This window comes from Mustelus asterias, chromosome 6 (genome assembly GCF_964213995.1).
Source record: "Mustelus asterias chromosome 6, sMusAst1.hap1.1, whole genome shotgun sequence".
Classification (NCBI taxonomy): Eukaryota; Metazoa; Chordata; class Chondrichthyes; order Carcharhiniformes; family Triakidae; genus Mustelus; species Mustelus asterias.
In genome coordinates this window covers 120,916,980-120,925,452 of record NC_135806.1, presented here as the reverse complement: position 1 = coordinate 120,925,452, position 8,473 = coordinate 120,916,980, and positions in this window count along the sequence as shown.

Below are 8,473 nucleotides of genomic sequence, written 5' to 3'. Positions count from 1 at the left end.
AGATCCCCGCATCGCGCGCATCTCCCGGAGCTTTGCGCATACGCAGAAAAAGCGCTGATGACATCACTGGGGTTGCCCTTCGCCAGAGAATGGGAGCCAAATGGGCAACGCGCGTGCGCGCACTAACGCCATCTCACACTGCGCGTTGACATCACAACGTATAGTGTATGCGTGATGACGTTACCCCTCCGCATGCGCGCTGGGTCCTTCCCCAGCAGCGCGGGAAATTTGAAAGTTGCAACTTCAGAGTTTCTTCTCCCCTCCCAGTTACAGGCTTCTTACATCCCCAGGTGTTTCAAAGGGCATTATTTGTGCTATTAGTTCTGATTCTCTCCAAAGATGCTGTCTGTCCTGCTGAGTATTGATGTGGAGATGCCGGCGTTGGACTGGGGTGGGCACAGTAAGAAGTCTCACAACACCAGGTTAAAGTCCAACAGGTTTATTTGGTAGCACTTATAAACATTGTGCTACCAAATAAACTTGTTGGACTTTAACCTGGTGTTGTGAGACTTCTTACTGTGCTAAGTATTTCCAGTGTTTTTTGTTTTGACTTATTATGGGGTGGCACAGTGGTTCGCGCTGCTGCCTCAGCGCCAGGGACCTGGGTGCAATTCCGGCCTTGGGTCACTGTCTGTGCGGAGTCTGCATGTTTCCCCCTTGGGTTGGGTTGGGTTCGCTTGGGTTTCCTCCCACAGTCCAAAGAGGTCCAGAGCATTTAGAAAGCAGTGGCAGGATCAGACAAAGCGTGGATTTATGAAGGGGAAATCATGCTAGACAAATCTGTTGGAATTCTTTGAATATGTAATTAGCAGAGTTGACAAAGAGGAGCCAGTTGATGTGCTATATTTGGACTTTCAGAAAGCGTTTGACAAAGTCCCGCACAAGCGATTATCATGCAAAGTTAAAGCGCATGGGATTGGCGGAAGTGTATTGAGATGGATAAAAAAACTGGTTGGCAGAGAGGAAACAAAGAGGAATTAATGGGTACTTTTCAAATTGGCAGACAGTAACTAGTGGGGTGCCACAGGGATCGGTGCTGGGACCCCAGCTATTCTCATAAATGATTTGGATGAGGGAACAAAATGTAACATCTCAAAGTTTGCAGATGATACAGTTGGGTGGGAGGGTGAACTGTGACAAGGATGCAGAGATCCTTCAGAATGATCTGGGCAGGTGGGTGAGTGGGCTCATCAATGAAGATACAGTATAATTTGGATAAATGTGAGGTTATCCACTTTGGAAGCAAAAACAAGAAGGCAGATTACTACCTGAATGGCTATAAATTAGGAGAGGGGAGTGTGCAGTGGGACTTGGGTGTCCTTGTGTACCAGTCACTGAAGGTAAGCATGCAGGTGCAGCAGGCGGTAAAGAAGGCAAATGGCATGTTGGCCTTCAGTGCGAGAGGTTTCGAGTACAGGAGAAGGGATGTGTTGCAATTATACAGGGCCTTGGTGAGGCCACACCTAGAGTATTGTGTGCAGCTTTGGTCTCCTTTTCTGAAGAAGGATGCTCTTTCTCTCGAGGGAGTGCAGCGAAGGTTTACCGGGATAGATCTGGAAGTGGCAGGGCTGACGTATGAGGATTGTTTTCGCTGGAGTTCAGATGAATAAAGGGGGAATCTCATAGAGACTTATAAAATTCTAACAGGTCGAGACAGGGTAGATGCAGGGAGGATATTCCCAATGGTGGGGCAGTCCAGAACCAGGGGTCGCAGTCTGAGGATTCAGGGTAGACCACGTAGGACGGAGGTGAGGAGACGTTTCTTCACCCAAAGAGTGGTGAGCCTGTGGAATTCATTACCACTGGAAGTAGCTGATGCTAAATCATTGAATGTATTCAAGAGGCAGCTGGATATAGCACTTGGGGCGAATGGGACCAAAGGTTATGGGGAAAAAGCAGGATTAGGCTATTGAGTTGAACGTCTGCCATGATCGTAATGAATGATGGAGCAGGCTCGAAGGGCTGAATGGCCTCCTCCTGCTCCTATCTTCTCTGTCTATGTGGGGGTTAGGTTGATTGGCCATGCTATATTGACCCTAATGTCAGGGGGATTAGCAGGGTAAATATGTGGGGTTACGGGACCCGGGTGAGATTGTGGTCAGTGCAGACTCGATGGGACGAATGGCCTCCTTCTGCACTGTAGAGATTCTATGACTCGAGATAATCGCTGTGGAGTTAGAAATTATTCTTGGAGAGAGAGCTGTGATGAAAAGCAATCAGTATTTGATTGTCCGCTGTCACACACAACTCCTGAGATTTAGTTGCGTTTCACTGACTGCAGTGAGACTGAATATCAGACGCTGTGATAACATGCAGTCTTTCTAATTCACTGCCACCCAATGAATATTTCTACCCAGATATCCAAGACATATCTTATTCTCCCACTGTCAAAGCAAAAAGAAATAATCCCTGTGCATATGTACAGTTCTGGTTGCCCTACTATAGGATGTTATTAAACAGGAAAGTGTGCAAAAAAGATTGACAAGGATGTTACCGAGACTGGAAGGTTCGAATTATTAGGAGAGGCAGGACATGCTAGGACTATTTTCTCTGGAGTGTAGGAGGATGAGAGGTGACCTTGTAGAAGTCTATAAAATAATGAAGGCCATAGATAAGGTGAATAGTCAAGGTCTTTTCCCCAGGGTAGGGGAGTCCAAATCTAGAGGGCATAGGTTTAAAGTGAGAGGGGAAAAATTGAAAAGGGACCTGAGGGGCAACATTTTCACACAGAGGGTGGTGCGTATATGGAATCAGCTGCCAGAGGAGGTGGTAGAGGCGGCTACAATTACAACACATTTGGACAGGTACATAGATGGGAAAGGTTTAGAGAGATATGGGCCAAACGCAGGCAAATGGGACTGGTTCAGTTTAGGAAATCTGGTTGGCATGGATGAGTTGGGACGAAGGGCCTGTTTCCGTGCTGTATATCTCTATGATTCACATTGTGATTGTACCATCAGAATTTTTAGCTGTATGCTGTGTCGTCAATGAGAGTTTCCCCCCAAAAGGATACCTTATTCATAACATTTGTAAAAGTACATTAGAAAACATTTCGATTTGGGAATGACAGAAAATGCAATAAAATTCAACTTGTTTCCACACACCATGGAAGGAATTTTCCCATCCCACCCGCCACAGGGACCGTAGTGGGTGGGAGAGCGGGCCATACAAAGATCCATTGACCTCAGGCGGGATTTTCCAGTCTTGGGACGAGTGCAGCTGGATAATCCCGCCCCACGTTTCGCTCTGGAATCAAACTCAGCAACTCTGGCGGCACCTTTGGAGAGAGAAACAGTTAAAGTTTCAAGTCCATACACTCTTCTTCAAAGCCATGTTTCACTCAGGTCCTCAATGTAATTTCAGTGCCCTTCATACACACAATGTACATGGCCTGTCAGCCCAGGAATTTCTATGGCCCTGGCTGGGTCTCCTTTGTTATGGCTCTGAATCCATCTTCACCCACTGATCTGCTTCACCCAGTTACCTCTTCTGCCATTGTACCTGTTCTTCTCCCTCTAGTAATGGGTGCATTTTAGCTGTGTTCAGTATTCACTTTCACCAAACATGTCCAGATGAGGTTTGCTGTGGCCGAATCCCAGACTATGAGCTGTTGGATTCCGGGTTTTACCCGCTGCAGTGTGTTTCATTGGCCAGCAGTTTTCCTGTGCGCTTCTTTGCCTTTCTGCTTCCAGGCTGATGTTGGAGGGCAAAAAGTGATACTTGCATTTATACAGATATTTCATGACCACCAGAGGTCTCTTTGAAAACCAGATTTGCACCATTAAAAACACTGCAAGTAACATTTACGCCAGGCAGTCACCACCCCAACAAGAGAGAATCTAATCATCTTCCTTGACGTTCAATGGCATTACCATCACTGAATCCCCCACTATTCAACATCCTGGGGAGGTACCATTGACCAGAAACTGAACTGGACTATCCATATAAATAGTGTGACTACTAGAGAATGTCAGAGGATGGTGAAAACACGACAAAGGATGAAACTGCAAGTAGGGATGGCCAATAGGAAAGTAGAGAGGTAGATAAGGTGTATATGGAAATGTATGTGGGCACTAGATAAGGACAGGACTAGTACTGACATATGCCTTCAATAGATCAATGTCATTCTGACACGAATTGTCAAGGTTTGCACATGAATAATGCCCACTTGGACAAAGTACTGGAGGATGAGACACCTCCTTTAAATGTGCCACATAAAGGGAATTTGCATTTAGAAACCAAAACTCATTCAGGTTTATCTACTGAAATTGATAATTTTTCAACTATCAGGTTATATTTTAAGTATCATTTTGAAGTAGATTTGATTTTAAGGAAAACCTTTGTGGTGTCCCTGCCTCCTTTCCTGCATAGAATATAAATACCTAGAACAGTCTGAGTAGAGTATGCTTGAGCATGAAAGGCATGAATGCTGATAAACATCTGTGTTTCCTCAGTTATTGTTCAGCATTTCTATAATCACCTTTCCAAATGCAGTTCAAACCAGCATTAATAATAGGGTTGCCAATTTTTGGCAAATCCAAAACCAAATGGATTGAAAGTGTTTCTTGAAGTTCGGCAAATATGGAAGGAATGTTTGTGAGCTGCACACAACAAGTATTAACAGTTATGATCAATGTGATGCAAGACTTCCCCATCACGTGTTGCCATGAAAGGAGGAAGTATTGCTCAATCATAATGTTTGTTCCTCTTTGCCCTTAATGTTCTGATTTTAATAGTTTTCTTAATTTTAAATTTACAAAGAGGAAGGAAATCTGTGATGAGCAAAAGAACATTTTTCTTAAATTGTTTTCACCACTTGTCACTGCTGAGTACTCGTTGATTCAAAAACTTTCGCCAAACTATTGTTAGATCAGAAACCCCAAGGTACATTATGAAGCCAGACAAGACCCCAAACAATTTTCTATTCTGGCATTAGTGTGTCGATAAGGCATTTTACTCTAGGCGCGATTCTACTGACAAACCAGGGAGCTTTCATCTAAACAAATTCTATTTAATAATGCAGTTTAACTATAACAAATGAATTAGCTTAACCTTTAACAATTGAACTATACTTTTAACATGACAAGATAAAAGTCTTAACTGCGAACCTATCACTATAAGTTCCAATTCTCACCAACTCGCGCCAACTTTTACAGATGCACCATAGAAAGCATTCTTCCTGGTTGTATCACAGCTTGGTATGGCTCCTGCTCTGCCCAAGACCGCAAGAAACTACAAAAGGTTGTGAATGTAGCCCAATCCATCACACAAACCACCCTCCCATCCATTGACTCTGTCTACACTTCCTGCTGCCTCGGCAAAGCAGCCAGCATAATTAAGGACCCACTTCTCTCTTCCACCTTCCGTCGGGAAAAAGATACATACCAACCGACTCAATAACAGCTTCTTCCCTGCTGCCATCAGACTTTTGAATGGACTTACCTTGCATTAAGTTGATCTTTCTCTGCACCCTAGCTATTACTATAATACTACATTCTGCACTCTCTCGTTTCCTTCTCTATGAATGGTATACCTTGTATAGTGCGCAAGAAAGAATACTTTTCATTGTATATTAATACATGTGACAATAAATCAGATCAATTCAAGCACAATTCCTCTTTTGATTTAAGCCTCCTCTTTAAAATTAGTTAGCAAAACACAGGCATACTTGCTGTGACTTAGGTTACCAGCCCTGCAGCTTTCAGAGAGGTCTTTTCAGAGAGAGGGAGAGCTGCTGCTTTCTTCAGGAAGCCCAGGCAGCAACTCCTTTTGTTTTTAAAAATGAAACTGAAACAGTATTTCTTCCTTGCAAGCTTAGCTCCCCCCAGTAACCACATGACAATGTATACCCTGAAATCCTAGGAGAACCTAAATAAACAAAAAGTCCATTAACTCTACAAAGTAACACATTCCTAGCAAAGATCAATTATTAGCCTGCATTCTTAGCATCTGCTGCACATTTACCAGACAAATTGACTCTAGTTACAAAACATTGCCTCTTAAAGCAAACCCCACCTTAAACATAAAATATATCAAAATGGCAGAATATCATCACACTATCTCAATCATTACCCACAAAACAACTTTCCTTATGACTTCAGCAAGCCTGCCAATAACATCCCACAAGACTCAGCTATATGGCCCAAGCAACATTGCCAATCCAATACAAATCAGTGTCGGTTTACTGATCACTTTGGTACTATGGACTTATGGTCAGTAGAAAACTGATCAAGGGTATCCAAGTAGTGTTATTTTAGGATTTGCAGGATTTTAATCACCTGATTAAAAACCACTTTCCTTTAGAGAACCATAGAATCCCTACAGTGCAGAAAGGCTATTCGGCCCAATGGGTCTGCTAGTGAAGAGCACCCCACCCAGGGCCTCCCCTCACCTATCTCTGTAACCCTGCGGATTTCCCATGGCCAATCCACCTAACCTGTACATCTTTGGATTTTAGGATCCTTTTGAAGGATACAGATATCAAAACATATTGTTGCCTAGATCCAGGGTTCTGCATTAAGGTAGTCAAGATTGATAATCTACACCGTATTGACTGTGGCAGTTCATCGGGCTCATCACCATCTCAATGGCATAGAGGTAATGTCCCTGTGCTAGTAACCAAGAGGCCCAGGCTAATCTCTGGAGAATCAGGTTCAAATAGCACCATGGCAGCTGGTGGAATTTAATTCAATGGATAAATGTGGAATATACAAAACCATCCTCGATCATCGTGGAAACCCGTCTGTTTCACTAATTTCCTTTAGGGTAGGAAATCTGTCGTCCTTACCTGGTGTGGCGTACATGTGACTCCAGACCCACAGCAAGGTGATTGACTCAACTGCCCTCTGAATGGTCTCATAAACCACTCAGTTCGAGGGCAATTATCTATATCCCATGAAAGAATTTTTTAAAAATTAAATAATCACACACAAACTGAAAATGATGATGGGAAGAGTATGTCCAAAACAGTGCCTTATCTTTTCTCCACCTTTTAAAAAAATTATTAATGTTACAAGTAGGCTTACAGTAACACTGCAATGAAGTTATTGTAAAAATCCCCCAGTCACCACACTTCGGCACCTGTTTGGGTACACTGAGGGAGAATTTAGCATGGCCAATGCACCTAACCAGCACGTCTTTCACACTGTGGGAGGAAACCGGAGCACCCGGGGAAACCCACGCAGACACGAGGAGACTCTGTACAGACTCCGCACAGACAGTGACCCAAGTCGGGAATCGAACCTGGTCCCTGGCGCTTTGAGGCAGCAGTACTAACCACTGCATCACTGTGCCACCCTTATGGGTATTTCCAGGGCTTTCTAGTTTTGCATGTGCAGTATTTTTCCCCTTTATCTTTTTAAAGTGATATACATGATGTGGAGGTGCCGGCATTGGACTGGGGTAGGCACAGTAAGAAGTCTCACAACATCAGGTTAAAGTCCAACAGGTTTATTTGGTGGCACGAGCTTTCGGAGTACTGCTCCTTCATCAGGTGAGTGGGAATTGGGTTCACAAACAGGGCATATACAGACACAAACTCAATTACAAGATAATGGTTGGAATGCGAGTCTTAATAGGTAATCAAGTCTTTACAGGTACAGACAATGCGAGTGGAGAGAGGGTTAAGTACAGGTTAAAGAGATGTGAATTGTCTTAAGCCAGGACAGTTAGTGAGATTTTGCAACCCAGGCATGTTGCGGGGGTTACAGATAGTGTGACATGAACCCAAGATCCCGGTTGAGGCCGTCCTCATGTGTGCGGAACTTGGCTATCAGTTTCTGCTCAGCGATTCTGCGTTGTCGTGTGTCTTGAAGGCCGCCTTGGAGAATGCTTACCCGAAGATCAGAGGCTGAATGCCCGTGACTGCTGAAGTGTTCCCCGACAAGAAGGGAACACTCGAGTGGGGTCCATTCATCCGTTGTCATAGTGCCTGCATGTTCTCGCCAATGTACCATGCCTCGGGACATCCTTTCTTGCAGCGTATCAGGTAGACAACATTGGCCGAGTTGCAAGAGTATGTACTGTGTACCTGGTGGATGATGTTCTCACATGAGATGATGGCATCTGTGTCGATGATCCAACATGTTTTGCAGAGGTTGCTGTGACAGGGTTGTGTGGCGTTGTGGTCACTGTTCTCCTGAAGGCTGGGTAATTGGCTGCGTACAATGGTCTGTTTGAAGTTGTGTGGTTGTTTGAAGGCAAGAAGTGGGGATGGCCTTGGCGAGATGTTCGTCTTCATCGATGACATGTTGAAGGCTCCGGAGAAGATGTCGTAGTTTCTCCACTCCGGGGAAGTACTGGACGATGAAGGGTACTCTGTCCGCCGTGTCCTGTGTTTGTCTTCTGAGGAGGTTGGTGCGGTTTTCCACTGTGGCGCATCGGAACTGTCGACCGATGAGTCGAGCAAATATCCTGTTCATACGAGGGCATCTTTCAGCATCTGTAGGTGTCTGTTGCGATCCTCCGCATCTGA